At 40.6% G+C, this 18193-nt stretch overlaps 1 protein-coding gene across 1 annotated transcript in view; it reads left to right on the forward strand.

The window, feature by feature from the left end:
- The first annotated feature begins 8133 nt into the window (after positions 1-8133).
- LOC133563313 (transcriptional enhancer factor TEF-1-like) overlaps positions 8134-18193 on the forward strand; it is a 128954-nt gene continuing 118894 nt past the window's right edge. Inside the window, exon 1 of the mRNA XM_061917382.1 lies at positions 8134-8601. The gene's annotated coding sequence lies outside the window, so the exon portion shown is untranslated. The remainder of the gene's footprint in view (positions 8602-18193) is intronic.

Here is an 18193-nt window from a genome sequence, read left to right on the forward strand (position 1 = left end):
GATAGGCAGCGCTGAGTAGTAAACAACAACTTCTTTATGCAGCGGCCGCTTGCTGCATTCACATCTCTAGCAGACGGAGACTAAATATTTTCTGGTTAGGGCAGTGGCTCCATGCGCTGCTGGTCCTATGGTAGGTTAGGATAGGTCTTTATTGTCATTGCACAACTACAACGAAAATTTGTACTTGTGCAAAGTATGCACTCATGACCGTCCCACATTAAAATAAGTGCATTTTCATTTGAAAGATAAAGAAGTGCTTCAAAACATTGCAAACTATGTCGCAGACAAACACAAAACATAATACTTGCATGAATTAATTCAAATAAATGAGTAAGAACATTACAATTTTAATATTTGATACCCTATTAAAGCATTAGGTGTAACTAATATGCACGTTACAATCAAACAGCTGGATTGTAATTTAATATTTACAGTTTTAACACTTTGTAGGGCACAACAAAATAGAATAAACTTCAACTTCATGGCAAAGTATACTACCTGGCTAAGTCTATACATTACTACCATCTAACGTCTTGAAATTGCAACTGAATGTAAACCACTACTACCGGTACAGTACAGTACTTGCAAATGAGACACAGATGTGTAAGAAAACAGAATAACAACTGAACAGCACATTGTTAAATATTATATTAATGTATATATAAACGTTTTTTGTCAAAATAAATAACATTTATTAACATATTAGAGCACACACAAATGCATTGAAAATTAGTATTGGTGAGAACCGGTATCTATGATTACCTACCTTCTTGTGTTCTTCATTTGTATTCACCTATTTTCAATTTTATTTATTGCTAATATTACAACAACTATTTTTATTTTGAGTTCTTCATTAACTATTGTAATATTTTATGTTTTAAAGCAGTGTTTTTTAACCATTTTTGGGCCATGAGAAAATATCTGTCTCTCGGCTGTGGTCTGTATGGGCTGCTTACTTGGTGGTAATATAGTTTTCCACCACATGTGGCAATAATGACAATCTCAAACAAACAGAAAAAGTTCAACAGAAGTTTCTTTAGTACAGAAATTATGACTTAAATAGTGAATGTTTATTTTCATTTGCACATACATTTTTTTGACAGTTCAGTTAAGAAACATATGTATTATTAATTATCATTCATTTAGTTGGAATGTATTTATTTCAGTGCTGCATAAGTTTATGTACTTTAAATTTTGACTAGTTTCAGAGCCTCTAATTCTTTTACATTATTTTTGATTAGTATTCATTTAGCTTTCAGCCTGACCTATGCCTTGATAATATTATTTGTACTTAACACATGGTTTCATATAATTTCATATCATTTGACAAGGTTTATCCCAGGGGTCCCCAAACTTTTTGACTCAGGGGGCCACATTGGGTAAATGAAATTGGCTGGTGGCCCGGCTGTGTGTGTATGTGTATGTGTGTGTGTATATATATATATATATATGTATATATATATATATATATATATATATACATATATGTATATATATATATAGAGAGAGAGAGAGAGAGAGAGAGAGAGAGAGAGAGAGAGAGAGAGAGAGAGAGAGAGAGACGGTCCCCAAACGTTTTGACTCGGGGGGCCACAATTGGTAAAAAAAAATTGGCTGGTGGCATGGCTGTATGTATATACAGTATATATATATATATATATATATATATATATATATATATATATATATATATATATATATATATATATATGATTGCTCTTTCAACGGGGGGTGCTTACAAACATCAGTCGTTTACCAAGCAAAGGTAACACGCAAGGACATTAACACATCCGACACGTACGTAGGATTAACCGAAGGAGAGTTTAAAGCCAGATGGAATAATCACAAGGCCTCCTTTAGAAACCAGACCTTGCGAAATTCTACAGAACTCAGCAAGCACATTTGGAACCTCAAAGACAATAATGTTGAATATTCAATAACATGGCAAATTCTTGCATCCAGCACACCTTACAACAGTGGTAATAAAAGATGCAACCTATGCTTAAAAGAGAAACTGTTTATTATATATCACCCGGACCTGTCATCGCTCAACAAGCGCAGTGAACTCATATCAGCATGCCGTCACAGACGGAAACACCTCCTAGGTAACACATGAGCCAATCACCACGCCCCTACGCCTGACTGTACCTACCCACTCTGTGCCCTATATAAACCATTGTATGTGAATGCTCCTATTAAAATTTCCTGATGATTGAGGGAACCCCTCATGAAACAGTTCTGTAGAGATGAAGTAGTCTTGTGATTTTTCCCACACCTACATATACATACATACATACACATACACATTATATATATGTATTATATATATATATATATATATATATATATATATATATATATATATATATATATATATATATGGATGTTAGGGCTGCAAATCTTTGGGTGTCCCACGATTCGATTCAATATTGATTCTTAGGTTCGCGATTCGATTATATATATCGATTTTTTTCGATTCAACGCAATTCTCAATTCAAAAACGATATTTTCCAAATCAAAACGATTCTGTATTCATTCAATACATAGGATTTTAGCAGGATCTACCCCAGTCTGCTGACATGCTAGCAGAGTAGTAGATTAAAAAAAAAGCTTTTATAATTGTAAAGGACAGTGTTTTATCAACTGATTGCAATAATGTACATTTGTTTTAACTATTAAACGAACCAAAAATATGACTTATTTTATCTTTGTGAAAATATTGGACACAGTGTGTTAAGCTTATGAGACGTGATACAAGTGTAAGGCACTGTGGCACTATTGTTCTTTTTTTTAAATGTTTATAAATGTCTAATGATAATGTCAATGAGGGATTTTTAATCATTGCTATGCTGAAATTATAACTAATATTGATACTTTTGTTGATAATATTCATTTTTGTTTCACTACTTTCGGTTTGTTCTGTGTCGTGTTTGTGTCTCCTCTCATCCATCCATCCATCCATCCATCATCTTCCGCTTATCCGAGGTCGGGTCGCGGGGGCAACAGCCTAAGCAGGGAAACCCAGACTTCCCTCTCCCCAGCCACTTCGTCTAGCTCTTCCCGGGGAATCCCGAGGCGTTCCCAGGCCAGCCGGGAGACATAGTCTTCCCAACGTGTCCTGGGTCTTCCCCGTGGCCTCCTACCGGTTGGACGTGCCCTAAACACCTCCCTAGGGAGGCGTTCGGGTGGCATCCTGACCAGATGCCCGAACCACCTCATCTGGCTCCTCTCGATGTGAAGGAGCAGCGGCTTTACTTTGAGTCCCTCCCGGATGGCAGAGCTTCTCACCCTATCTCTAAGGGAGAGCCCCGCCACACGGCGGAGGAAACTCATTTCGGCCGCTTGTACCCATGATCTTATCCTTTCGGTCATGACCCAAAGCTCATGACCATAGGTGAGGATGGGAACGTAGATCGACCGGTAAATTGAGAGCTTTGCCTTCCGGCTCAGCTCCTTCTTCACCACAACGGATCGGTACAACGTCCGCATTACTGAAGACGCCGCACCGATCCGCCTGTCGATCTCACGATCCACTCTTTCCCCACTCGTGAACAAGACTCCTAGGTACTTGAACTCTTTCACTTGGGGCAGGGTCTCCTCCCCAACCCGGAGATGGCACTCCACCCTTTTCCGGGCGAGAACCATGGACTCGGACTTGGAGGTCTCCTCTCAATTGCTCTGTTTATTGAGTGTTGCTGGGTCAGAATTGGTTTTCGAATTGGATTGCATTGTTATGGTATTGCTGTGTATTGGTTTGTTGGATTGATAAAAATAAAAATAAAAAAGAAAAATCCCCCAAAAATAAAATCGATTTTTCCCCACACCCCTAATAGGTAGTATATATATATATACATACATATACACACACACACATATATATATATATATATATATATATATATATATATATATGTATGTATATATAAATATATGCATATATTTACATATATATGTATATATACATATATATATGCTGGGGATAGGTTGATTGGCAACACTAAATTGGCCCTAGTGTGTGAATGTGAGTGTGAATGTTGTCTGTCTATCTGTGTTGGCCCTGCGATGAGGTGGCGACTTGTCCAGGGTGTACCCCGCCTTCCGCCCGATTGTAGCTGAGATAGGCGCCAGCGCCCCCCGCGACCCCGAAAGGGAATAAGCGGTAGGAAATGGATGGATGGATGGATGGATGGATATATATATATATATACATATACACATATATACATATACATCTACACACACACACATATATATGTGTGTGTAAAGTAGTTTGGGGACTCCTGGTTTATCATGTTTAATTGTCTGGTTTATGGTATGAGTTTATTTTAAACCTGCATACAATTACAAAATGTTAGGTAGTTCAGATATAATAACTGAATACGATTCAAATTTCGAGTAAGTGTTATTATTTGAGTGAGCCATGGGCCCCTCTGTTGCGGAAAAGTTGGGACCCGTGATCACTGCCTGTGCAATGCACGCCCTTATTCATAGGGCTGCACAATTATGGCCAAAATAATAATTTTTTTTTTATCAATATTGAAATCACGATTATTAATGAGGATCATTCAATTAATTAAGTTAGGTAAAACAGTGTTGGCGTGTGACCGTGATGCCATTATTTAATATTTAACGTCTAATAAAAAGGCGATAGATAAACGTCATTTATTTACAGACAAGCATTTGTATTTTTACCGCCGCGACCTCGAAAGGGACAAGCGGTAGAAAATCGATGGATGGATGGCATTTCTATATCCATCCATTTTCCTACTGCTTATTCCCTTTGGGATCGCGGGGGTGGGGGGTTGCTGGTGCCTATCACAGCTACAATCGGGCGGAAGGCGGTGTACACCCTGGACAAGTCGCCACATCATCGCATGGGGCAGTTCTATATTTGTTAATTAATAGTATCAACGTGTCAGCCTTTTCTTATTACATTATACCTTTATCGCTATTTTTATATTATGATGGTGAGAGGTATTTGTTAAAGTTCTGTACGTGTACTAAATGTGTGTACATAAGTAGGTTAGATTAAAGACTATAAAAATGGGACCCATTACCTCCCTGCTTAGCACTCAGAGTCAAGGGTTGGAATTGGGGGTTAAATACTCAAAGTGATTCCTGAGCGCGGCCACCGCTACTGCTCACTGCTCCCCTCACCTCCTAGGGGGTTTAACAAGGCTATGGGTCAAATGCAGAGAGTAATTGCACGACATCTAGTGTGTGTGTGACTATCAGTGGTACTTTAACTTCAACCTAACTTAGATATAATTACTGAATATAGGGTTAAATTACTAATTTAGTGCTACTATTTGAATGGGCCACGGGCCCCTCTGTTGTGGAAAAGTTGGGCCCCGAGGTCAAAAAGGTTAAGGCCCCTGTCTTAAAGGCCTCCTGAAATGAGATTTTCTTATTTAAAAGGGGATAGCAGGTCCATTCTATGTGCCATACTTGATCATTTCGCGATATTGCCATATTTTTGCTGAAAGGATTTAGTAGAGAACATCGACGATTAAGTTTGCAACTTTTGGTCGCTAATAAAAAAGCCTTGCCTGTACCGGAAGTAGCAGACGATGTGCGTGTGACGTCACGGGTTGTGGATCCCTCACATCCTCATATTGTTTACAATCATGGCCACCAGCCGCGAGAGCGATTCAGACTGAGAAAGCGACAATTCCCCCATTAATTTGAGCGAGTATGAAAGATTCGTGGATGAGGAAAGTGAGAGTGAAGGACTAGAAAAAAACAAAAACAAAAAAACGAGGGCAGTGGGAGCAATTCAGATGTTATGAGACACATTTACTAGGATAATTCTGGAAAATCCCTTATCTGCTTATTTTGTTACTAGTGTTTTAGTGAGATTATATGGTTGTACCTGAAAGTCGGAGGGGTGTGGCCACGGGTGTGGTGACCGCCAGTGTCTCCGTGGGAAGCCATGTTTCTCCACGGTGTAAGCATCCGACGGTCGGGGGCGGCCGGTGGGAGGAGGCAAGAGAGTCCGCAGCTGCAGGAAGATAGACGCAAACTCTCCGTTTATATATACGGTAAGAGCCGACTTCTTGCCACCATTTTCTCTTGGGGGAGGCTGATTTCAATACCGGTAATTTGAAATCGCATAAAGGGAAGAAGATTAAGAGCTGTTCAGTAGGATTTAAGGTCCAAGCTTACATCACACTCAAATTTTTACTGCATGCCTTTGGAAAGTGCCGGAGTGAGAAGAGGTTTTAAAATAATTAGCGCCTGCTTACTTTTACCGCATGCCTTTGGTAAGCACAGGAGTGAGAAGAGGTTTTAAATTAATTAGCGCCCCAGGGGCAATTCAAGGAAATACGTTAATTTGCAAAGTGTGCGAGATTGGTGAAATGCTTACAACATCAGCACCAAAACTTGCGAACTTCATCGACGATGTTCTCTACTAAATCTTTTCAGCAAAAATATGGCAATATCGCGAAATGATCAAGTATGACACATAAAATGGACTTCCTATCCCCGTTTAAATAGGAATATCTAATTTCAGTAGGCCTTTAAGATTTCATCATTGATATATAAACTATCAGACTGCGTGGTCGGTAGTAGTGGGTTACAGAAAGGCCTACTGAAATGAGATTTTCTTATTCAAACGGGGATAGCAGGTCCATTCTATGTGTCATACTTGATCATTTTGCGATATTGCCATATTTTTGCTGAAAGGATTTAGTAGAGAACATCCACGATAAAGATTGCAACTTTCGGTGTTAAGAGAAAAGCCCTGCCTCTACCGGAAGTAGCAGTCGATGACGTCACACGTGTGGGGGCTCCTCACATATTCACATTATTTTTAATGCAAGCCTCCAACAAAAAGTGGTATTCGGACCGAGAAAACGACAATTTCCCCATTAATTTGAGCGAGGATGAAAGATTTGTGGCTTCACGGTGGCAGAGAGGTTAGTGCGTCTGCCTCGCAATACGAAAGTCCTGCAGTCCTGGGTTCAATCCCAGGCTTGGGATCTTTCTGTGTGGAGTTTGCATGTTATCCCCGTGAACGCGTGGGTTCCCTCCGGGTACTCCGGCTTCCTCCCACTTCCAAAGACATGCACCTGGGGATAGGTTGATTGGCAACACTAATATGGCTCTAGTGTGTGTGAGTGTGAATGTTGTCTGTCTATCTGTGTTGGCCCTGCGATGAGGTGGCGACTTGTCCAGGGTGTACCCTGCCTTCTGCCCGATTGTAACTGAGATAGGCGCCAGCGCCCCCCGCGACCCCAAAAGGGAATAAGCGGTAGAAAACTGATGGATGAAAGATTCGTATTTGAGGATATTGATAGCGACGGACTAGAAAAAAAAAAAAGATTGAAAAAAGTTTTTTTTTAAAACGCGATTGCATTGGGACGGATTCCGATATTTTTAGAGACATTTACTAGGATAATTCTGGGAAATCCCTTATCTTTCTATTGTGTTGCTAGTGTTTTAGTGAGTTACATAGTACCTGATAGTCGGAATGGTGTCTCCAAGGGTGTCTTGACGTGCAGTGTCTCAGGGGAGTCGACGGCAGCTATGGACGGCAGCTTTTCTCTGGTAAGAACTGACTTTTTAACCACAATTTTCTCACCGAAACCTGCTGGTTGACATTCGGTCGGGAACCATGTTGGCTTGACCGCGCTCCGATCCATAGGAAAGTTTCATCTCCAGGAATTTTAAACAAGGAATCACCGTGTCTTCCCTACGTGTCCTGGGTCTTCCCTAAACACCTCATGTCTCCCGCCTGGCCTGGGAACGCCTCGGGATCCCCCGGGAAGACCTAGACGAAGTGGCTGGGGAGAGTGAAGTCTGGGCTTCCCGACCTCGGATAAGCAGAAGAAGATGGATGGATGGAATCACCGTGTGTTTGTGTGGCTAAAGGCTAAAGACGAAACTCCCGGGAAATTTAAAATTGTAATTTAGTAAACTAAAAAGGCTGTATTGGCATGTGTTGCAATGTTAATATTTCATCATTGATATATAAACTATCAGACTGCATGGTAGTGGGTTTCAGTAGGCCTTTAAAGCAACATCTATACTAACTGTTATTGTTTTTGTATTTTCTGCTCAATTAACACTACCAGACTACTGTCCGTGTTCATTAAGCCGCCATTTTTCTTTAGTTGTACGTTAGTTTGACGCGACTAAAAATGTGACATGACTTTATATTTCCAACTCGGTTTCCGTCGCTTACTTGGCTCTCATTTTCCTTCCCCGGTCGAAAACCAAGAGTTAGTTTCCTTTTGTCGCCGTGAGGCTCCACTCCAGTCCTCCTGGCCCCCTTCCCCCCCCCCCGCCCAGCTCAGCCTTTTCTTTCCTGCCACCCATCCTCCCATCTCTCACTCCATTTCATCCATCCAGGGTGACGCCACGCCACTCACCCCGCCCAGTTCAACTTGGTCCACCCCGCGTTCATTTCATTCCTGCTCCCATTCCGCGCATATTTGGCATCCTTGGAGAGAGCCGAGTATTTGGACTCACTCAGTGCGCCGCGTCCACCATCAAAGCGACGCCGGCTGGACACTCACGAGGCACCGGAAGACTCGCTCATGTCGCGGGGGCTCCAAAGTGTGGGAATTAAGCGGGAAAGAAGCGAATGAATCGAAGGTAAGTTCCCCAGGAGGAAGCCCCTTCCTCTTTCTCCTGGAACCCAAGTGTTCCGAACACTTTCGTCCACGTTGAACCGAATATTGTTTCTTAACGTCCATGTTTAATGGCTAAACGGTAGTGTTTGTCGCCACACTTTTAGTTGGCGATACTGACTAAACAAACGTTTTAGTACTCAAAAGGGAGGCTTTAAGGTGTGTTTTCATTATTTATTTGATTCGAGGTGATTTAAGAAACAAGCGTTCGGCACCAAAACATACAAGCGGCTTAACAAAGCGGAGTCAATGGAGGACTTGTTGCATCGGCGGCTTTTCCCTTTTCCTCTGCTGGGAGGGAGGGAGGGAGGCAGGCCTCAAACACTACACATAGGCCACAGCTACACACACACATTACACTGACAATACACTATTTCTGCGAATGATTCAAACAGGGGTGTCAAAAGTACGAACTGCGGCCCGGATCAGGCCCGCAAACAGGTTTTATCTGGCCCGCGGAATGAGTTTGCTAAATGGTAAATGGGTTATACTTGTACTAGTGCTGGGCGATATGGCCTATTTTTTAATATCTCAATATTTGTTGGCCATATCGCGATACACGATATATATATCTCGATATTTTTCCTTAGCCTTGAATTAACACTTGATACTGGGGGTGTAACGGTACACAAAAATTTCGGTTCGGTACGTACCTCGGTTCAGAGGTCACTGTTCGGTTCATTTTGAGTACAGTAAGAAAACAAAATATAAATGTTTGATTATTTTACTTACAAATTTGCTAAATCTTCCACCAAAAATATTTTTCTTAGTGGAATATTTTATGTGAAGTAATCGGAAACCTGGATAGGTCAATAATTCATAATGACATTAATTTTGATTCAATATTAAGTTTTGAGCAATGACAGTTTGAAAGAAAAAAAACAGCTTTGTTTTATTAGTCAACGTTTGCAACTTTTTCTAAATTACATTTAGCCTTTAAGCTTTTTTATTTCACTTTTGTTTATGTTTTTGTTTATCTTAATAGTATTTTTAGAATGTGCTGTGGGCCTTTTAAAACTTTAGCTGTGGGCCGCAAATGGCCTCCGAGGCACACTTTTGACACCCCTGCTATAGATAATAAAAAATAAAATCCAATTAATCTATGGGTAAAAAGCAGAGCCTGGCGACGCATGCGCATTTATCATAACTCTCTCGCTCTCTCCGTCTCTGCCCCTCCCTCACGAATGTTGCTGCAAGCACCACTTTTTTATTTGTTTTTAACCCCTTCTTAACCTTGAACGTACATTGAAAATACATGCAACTCTAACTTAAAATGCTGGACATCCGAAGCATTTAAGAAACTCCACCTGGACAGCCCCGCAAAGAGGACATATCCCGTGAAAAGAGGAGGTGTGGTCAGTCTATCATAGCCCAGTCGTTGCTAGCATGCCGTGTGTTGTTGTTTTTTTTGATTGATTAAAACTTTTATTAGTAGATTGCACAGTACAGTACATATTCCGTACAATTGACCACTAAATGGTAACACCCGAATAAGTTTTTCAACTTGTTTAAGTCGGGGTCCACGTAAATCAAATCGTGGTGCATCGGTGTGCATTGTTTACACAACGTATGGTGCGCTACTTGATATGTCCGTGTCGTTCGGTACACCTCCGAACCGAAACCCCCGTACTGAAACGGTTCAATACAAATACACGTACCGTTACACCCCTACTTGATACATATAATCACACCAATATGATGATTCTTTGTGTCTACATTAAAACATTCTTGTTCATACTGCATTATTATGTGCTCATTTTAAACTTTAATGCAGAGAAGGAAATCACAACTAAGTCCATCCATCCATCCATCTTCTTCCGCTTATCCGAGGTCGGGTCACGGGGGCAACAGCCTAAGCAGGGATGCCCAGACTTCCCTCTCCCCAGCCACTTCGTCCAGCTCTTCTCGAGGCGTTCCCAGGCCAGCCGGGAGACATAGTCTTCCCAGCGTGTCCTGGGTCTTCCCCGTGGCCTCCTAACGGTTGGACGTGCCCTAAACACCTTCCTAGGGAGGCGTTCGGGTGGCATCCTGACCAGATGCCCGAACCACCTCATCTGGCTCCTCTCGATGTGAAGGAGCAGCGGCTTTACTTTGAGTTCCTCCCGGATGGCAGAGCTTCTCACCCTATCTCTAAGGGAGAGGCCCGCCACACGGCGGAGGAAACTCATTTCGGCCGCTTGTACCCGTGATCTTATCCTTTTGGTCATGACCCAAAGCTCATGACCATAGGTGAGGATGGGAACATAGATCGACCGGTAAATTGAGAGCTTTGCCTTCCGGCTCAGCTCCTTCTTCACCACAACGGATCGGTACAACGTCCGCATTACTGAAGACGCCGCACCGATCCGCCTGTCGATCTCACGATCCACTCTTCCCTCACTCGTGAACAAAACTCCTAGGTACTTGAACTCCTCCACTTGGGGCCGGGTCTCCTCCCCAACCCGGAGATGGCATTCCACCCTTTTCCGGGCGAGAACCATGGACTCAGACTTGGAGGTGCTGATTCTCATTCCGGTCGCTTCACACTCGGCTGCGAACCGATCCAGCGAGAGCTGAAGATCCCGGTCAGATGGAGCCATCAGGACCACATCATCTGCAAAAAGCAGAGACCTAATCCCGCGGTCACCAAACCGGAACCCCTCAACGCGTTGACTACGCCTAGAAATTCTGTCCATAAAAGTTATGAACAGAATCGGTGATAAAGGACAGCCTTGGCGGAGTCCAACCCTCACTGGAAATGTGTTCGACTTACTGCCGGCAATGCGGACCAAGCTCTGGCACTGATCGTACAGGGAGCGGACCGCCACAATAAGACAGTCCGATACCCCATACTCTCTGAGAACTTCCCACAGGACTTCCCGAGGGACACGGTCGAATGCCTTCTCCAAGTCCACAAAGCACATGTAGACTGGTTGTGCAAACTCCCATGCACCCTCAAGAACCCTGCCGAGAGTATAGAGCTGGTCCACAGTTCCACGACCAGGACAAAAACCACACTGTTCCTCCTGAATCCGAGGTTCGACTATCCGGCGTAGCCTCCTCTCCAGTACACCTGAATAAACCTTACCGGGAAGGCTGAGGAGTGTGATCCCACTAAGTCAATTGACCAAAACTTTATTTATTAAACAGTTATTAAGCAGTGGCACACACATTCATGTCATTTCAAAACAGAAAGTGCAAGATTGTCAGAGACATTTTAAAACAAGCTATAAGTGCACTTTTGTGCAAGATGTCTCTAAGATAACATATCAAAACAACACTAAATTAAAGTGCACTTTTTGTGCGGAACGCCACTACAATAGTTTAAAACTAATAAAGTGCACTTTTGTGCATGGGTTTGGGGGCGTGTGGCACCGAATGGAGATGTTGAAATTCAGAGTAAACACTCTTCATTCTCTAGCAGGTGACTTTACAAATGATGCTACATATTAACAGTAATGCTACTCTTTGTAGCAAACGCTTTAGCACCACACTTGACAAATACCGTTTGTCCTTTTTGACATATTCCCACTTGAAGCCAAACCACCGTCAACGATAGACCCCCTGCTGTTTTTCTTGGGAATTAATTATTCCTTCATTTGTTACCAGATTCGCACCTTCTTTCTCTCGTATTACTGCTAACATCACAGCTAACGTAACACATGCCGCTACCTCTCTTCTCCGTCCGCGAGGACGTATACGTATGTGACGTATGACGTGACAGTATGTGACATGTGTAAAAAAAAAGGTGCACTTGTCTGTCTGTGAGAAGAAGAGACAACAGAGTGGGAAGAGCCTATAATGTAATGCCAGCAGCTAAAAGCAACAGCGTGAGAACGTATACTTGGATATCACGATGTAGTCATTTTCTATATTGCATAGAGACAAACCCGTGATATATCTAGTATATCGATATACCGCCCAGCCCCAACTTTTTTCATGCTTTTCTACCTTTTTAAGGAACTCAAAGCGCTTTGGCACTATTTCCATATTCACCCATTCACACACACATTCACACACTGATGGTGGGAGCTGCCATGCATGGCGCTAACCCGGACCCATCAGGAGCAAGGATGAAGTGTCTTGCTCAAGGCCACCGGACTTGACTAGGATGGTAGAAAGTGGGGATTGAACCAGGAACCCTCAGGTTGGTGGCCCAGCCACTCTCCCAACTGCGCCACGCTGTCCCCTAAGTATACAAATGAGCTAGAATTTTTTAATGAAAGAAACCGCTGTTCTAAGGCCATGTTCACACGAACATGGAGAGTTTCAAAAAACACATATTTGGGGTTAAAACGATCTCCATTTAAAGACAAAAGTATGTGTCTGCGTGTGGACAAGAGGCCTAAACACAGAGAAAAGTATGCGTTTATTAAGTATCTGTGTTCATGTGGAAATGGCCTGAATCTGGTGTGCCGTGAAAGATTATGTAATTTCACCTGTTTGGGTTAAAAAAAATTGTTTGCAAACCAGTAATTATAATTCGCAAACAAAGTGCCGTTGTTGAGTGTCTGTACTGTCTAGAGATTGGCAGAGTAACCGTGTAATACTCTTCCATATCAGTAGGTGGCAGCGGGAAGACAATTGCTTTGTCATGATCCCAACATGCAGACGACAGCAGGAAGCAGCGTGCAGCTAAAAAGTTATCTAACGCTTAAACCAAAAGTCAACAAAAGGCGAGTGCCCCTAAGAAAATGCATTGAAGCTTAGGGATTGCTATGAAAAACAAAACTAAAACTGAACTGGCTGCAAACTAAAGAAAAACAGAATGCCGGACGACAGCAAAGACTCACAGCGTGTGGAGCAGAGACTGCGTCCACAAAGTAGATCCGAACATGACATGACAATCAACAATGTCCACACAAAGAAGGATAGTAACAACTTGAACAGTATTGATTGCTAAAACAAAGCAGGTGCGAGGGATTGCGCTCAAAGGAAGACATGCAACAGAAAAATACCAACAAAACAGCAAAAGCCACCTAAATAGGAGCACAAGACAAGTACTAAAACACTACACACAGGAAAACACTAAACAAAACTCCAAATAAGTCACGGCGTGATGTGACAGGTCATGACAGTACTTTGAGACAAGAGCTATAGTGAGGCGTGTTTGGTTATGGTTTGAATTTGTGTCCAACAACTGCGACAACATTTTACTCTCAATATCGAGTTTCATTTTTTAATGTTTTTTTTTTTTTTTTTTTTTTTGCTTGTGGTGTGCCTCTGCATTTTTTCAATGAAAAAAATGTGTCTTGGCTTCAAAAAGGTTGAAAAACACTGCTCTAAAAGTCGGAATAGCAATTCTTTGTATCCTTGTAAATGTAAAAAAAAAAAAAAAACACACTATGTTAGTGCACCATTCGAGAAAAATGAGCAAACTACATAAATAATCCTGTAATTTTATTTTGATATGATTTTTTTATCTTGATAGATTGAAAATGAACACCAATGAGTTGACTGACAAACATTATCACACAATTTATTTAGAAATGTTAAATAATGACGAATAAAGAGACTACTATTAACCGCAACATGTAAGCGTAAAAAACCCAACAAGATTATGATTTGTCCATTTTCAGAATGTGCTTGTTCTATTTTCAAACAAAGAAAACAATCTGAAGTTGTCTTTATCTTTAAGTTATCGTGCCATGATTTTACCAGTCCAGCCCACTTGGGAGTAGATTTTTCTCCATGTGGCCCTGACCTAAAATGAGTTTGACACCCCTGGATTAAAACTAAACATATCTAAAAGGGGTAACTCTGAAATGTCTACTGTCAACACAAACCAAGTTCATTCATACACTTGTGAAAACATATCTCAAATGTGAAATATCCCGATCATTTTCAGGGAATCTTAGAACTTCCTTTTATCCGACCAGACTATGATATGTGTAACCTTTCAGGATGAAATATCTGTTTTAACCCTTTACAGTCATATTTACGACCATGGGAAATGATAAAAAAAGATAGTTTCAGGTTCACGGAGTAAAGTCAAAACTAGGACTGCAGCTATAAATTCTTTTTTTAATCAATCCATTAGTTGTGTATCGATTAATTGGACTTCGGCCTAAAAATACAATTTCAAATTTTTTCATAAAATATTCGATATAAGATTTGTTGACAATGTTTTTTTTCCCCCATACTTAAAAAAAAAAATAATAATTTAAATGACAGAGATTATTGCTTTTTTTTGCTCACTACAAATCTCCCGTCCAAAAGCAGAACCTGGTAACTCCCTTCTAGCTGATTTTGATAAAACAAATAAAACCAGGTTTTTCTGTTGTATCTACGCAGTTATGTGGTAGTTGCTAGGTCCTGCCATGCGCGTTAACAGCTTACTTACGGAACAAATTACAATATCGCATACACTAATGTAAAGCATATCACCTAGTAACTCCAAAATTATCAGCTCAGTTTTGACCAAAATTGAGTTACTGGGTTTTGCCTTTGGACGGGAGAAATGTGCGCTTTATTCACTAATCGTGTTACAAAAATGATGAATTACAACAAAAGATAATGTTGGATATAGAGCACATACAAACCCTTTATTTATTGAATCATAAATATTGAAATTCAAGGATTTGGTGCATTTGCAATCAGCTAAAATTATGTATAAAGCAAACTCTAACCTGCTTCCCAAGAATGTATAAAAAATATTCTCAACAAAAGGGGAGAAATATAACCTTAGAGGAAAATCTCATTTAAAACATTTGTATGCTCGTACAACACTTAAAACCTTTAGAATATCTGTATGTGGAGTTTAAATTATGGAATGGGTTAACCCAAGAAATCAAAGCACCAATATGATTCAGTTCAAGAGACTGTTCAAACTACAAGTATTCACAAAGTACACAGAACAAGAATCATGATTAATATCTTGAACTTTAAAAAAATATATATTTTATTTTATTGAGAAACTTGTCCAGAGTGTACACTGCCTTCCGCCCGAATGCAGCTGAGATAGGCTCCAGCACCCGCCGCGACCCTGAACGGGACAAGCAGTAGAAAATGGATGGCTGGACGGACAACAAAAAAACTCGAATATATCAATAAAATTGATCAGCTGTTAGCATATTTCCTCGATCAAACATGATGGAAAAGTCTGTTAGAAGTTACCCCAGTAGTAAACAGTAGGGAAGCAAGTATCCTCTATGGAACAATCCTCCTTTATTGACCTTGATCCTGTGTGTGTTTGTGTACGTTTGTGTGAACGTGTGTCCGCGTTGTGCCTCGTCCCCTTACATAGCTGGAAGTGCAACCCAGAAGTTGAAACACAACATTGAGAAGGAGCAGTGACTTCAGTTTCACTATCTGCTGCAGCTCACCAGTAAACCTGACCCGAATGCGGACTTGCAGGCACTCGGAGAACATCTGAATAAATCAGACAAGGCATTTTTATATCTAAATAATTTTAATCCGACTTTGTGTTTGTTTCAGCAAAGATTCCACTCCTCTGATACGACATAAAAAATGATTCCCTGCTGTTGGAGTAACAATCACAATACTACGGGTATACCGGTATAAAAAAACCTAAACTTTGTGGGGTTTTTTTTGCGGATAAAACATTTTGTTCCTGACATAATCATTAAACTTCTTTTATGTGTTGGTCCACATTATAGGGTTTCCCCTGAACGGCAAAAGCGGTGGGGGCGTGGTTACGGGCGTGGCTACAATGAGGTCAACAAGTAATTTGCATAATTAACTGTAAATGTATATATACAAATTTAAAATAAATCAGTTTTTATTACTATTAACATTTATTTTTTATTGTTTTGCCATATTTTCAATTGTTGCTGCTTTTTGTACAAAGTACAGTAGCGCAGTTTTCGGTGATCAAAGTCTTTATTCGGTGCTCAAGTTTTCGGTACATCACTTGTCAATAGTGCGTAAATAATAGGCTATATATATATATATATATCAATTCATACTGTAACGACTAGCTAATGGTAATGCTTTAAGTGTGTCCGGCGGGGAAGCAAAGACTTCCGCCGATTTTGGCGCCGCCATGGTCATTTCTTTGAATCGTTTAAATCCGGGGAGAAAATTATAAGGGGGGTTAGAAACTCGTGTTTTTTGTCTTTGCGTTGACCTAGTTATGATTACAAGGCAGAGAATTCCCGTGAAAAATATAATTCCAATGTGTGATTGGCTAGCTCTACTATCAGCTGACAACATCAATCAATGACATTGCCCGTTATAGGCGTCTGCACGCATCGTTTGCCGACAATATATAGTCCCTGATCCTCGATTATTGTGAGCGTTTCTGAACTCGTATTCTGTTTATATTGGTTGTGTTTATCGGCGACTAATCTGGAAAGAAAACACAGTAGCTCTTATTTAACACGTTTCTTTATTGACAAAACAGTTTCAGACATGGTTAAGCTTATTCAAGATAGGAATGCTTCATAGCGAAAGATGTCGATAAGGCCGTGAGAAACAAGTGGAACTGGGCATGGCTCGATATATCTATCAAACTGAAGGTGAAGATTAACAACAATATCGTAGAAGTAGACGAACTGATCAGCAATTTCATTGCAAAGTGCGATGAACCGGGACGTGCTCAGTGCTTATATTGCATGGACATTGTGAACTATGGATCTCGGGGAAAGGTGGCACTCTTTGACCACGTGAAATTGGCAAGGCATCTAAGTAAAGTGAGTTTACGGAGAAGAATTCTGGTTTATCCATTTGTAGGCCTATTTTTGTCTATAATCCAAAAGTGTGCAAGAATTTGATATGTGTAAACCTGTATACATACATTTCATCACATGATACATTTTTATGAAAATATTTGCTAATAAATGTGAAATTTTGGTCAGGAGAATATTGTTAGATTTTGACTCAAAATAGCAGGAAATGCATCTTAAGCTAACATAGATTTCAAATTTTTTCTGGGGGGCATGTCACTTGGGTGCGGCCTTCCGCAAAGCGGTACTTTAGGATTACAACATTTTCCGCTGATTTTGTAGATCTTCATTTCCATCCCTGGGAGAAGGAAGTGTTTTCGTGGGAGGTAAAACCTGTTGGAATTGTGCCGTTGTTTTTTTATCAGAAGATTAGTAATAAAAGTTAGAAATAGGGTTGAATTTTGTGTAATTTCTTCTGGACGATACCAGAAAAATTGTATTACTTGAATTCATTTTCAATTTATAAAAAAGTACCTTATTTTCAAAGTGTTGCGGAAATAAAAATTATGTGGTGGCGCGCCACATTCAATTACAGTAAGGGGAAACCCTGCATTATTTTACTGTCCCTCAAATTCAAACCGCACTTTACTGTATTTTCATTCAATATAAGATTGGGTATTTGAGTTTCAAAAACTTGCCGTTTTCCAGCAGACTGGTGACAAGCACTGATTTTTAAAATAACACAAATAATAATTCTAATAATAATTCATCATTTAATAGTTTTTTTGGAAATGTTAACTTAAAGCAATAGTCTTACAGTATTCACTACACCAATTATACTTAGTTTACTGCATATTTTTTGTGATGACAAGCGAAAAAACAAAATAACACAGACCCCCACAAAACGTATCAATAAAGAAGCAGAACTTTTGCCCTAAAACCAGATATGGA

This window comes from Nerophis ophidion, linkage group LG12, assembly GCF_033978795.1.
Source record: "Nerophis ophidion isolate RoL-2023_Sa linkage group LG12, RoL_Noph_v1.0, whole genome shotgun sequence".
NCBI classification, from domain to species: domain Eukaryota; kingdom Metazoa; phylum Chordata; class Actinopteri; order Syngnathiformes; family Syngnathidae; genus Nerophis; species Nerophis ophidion.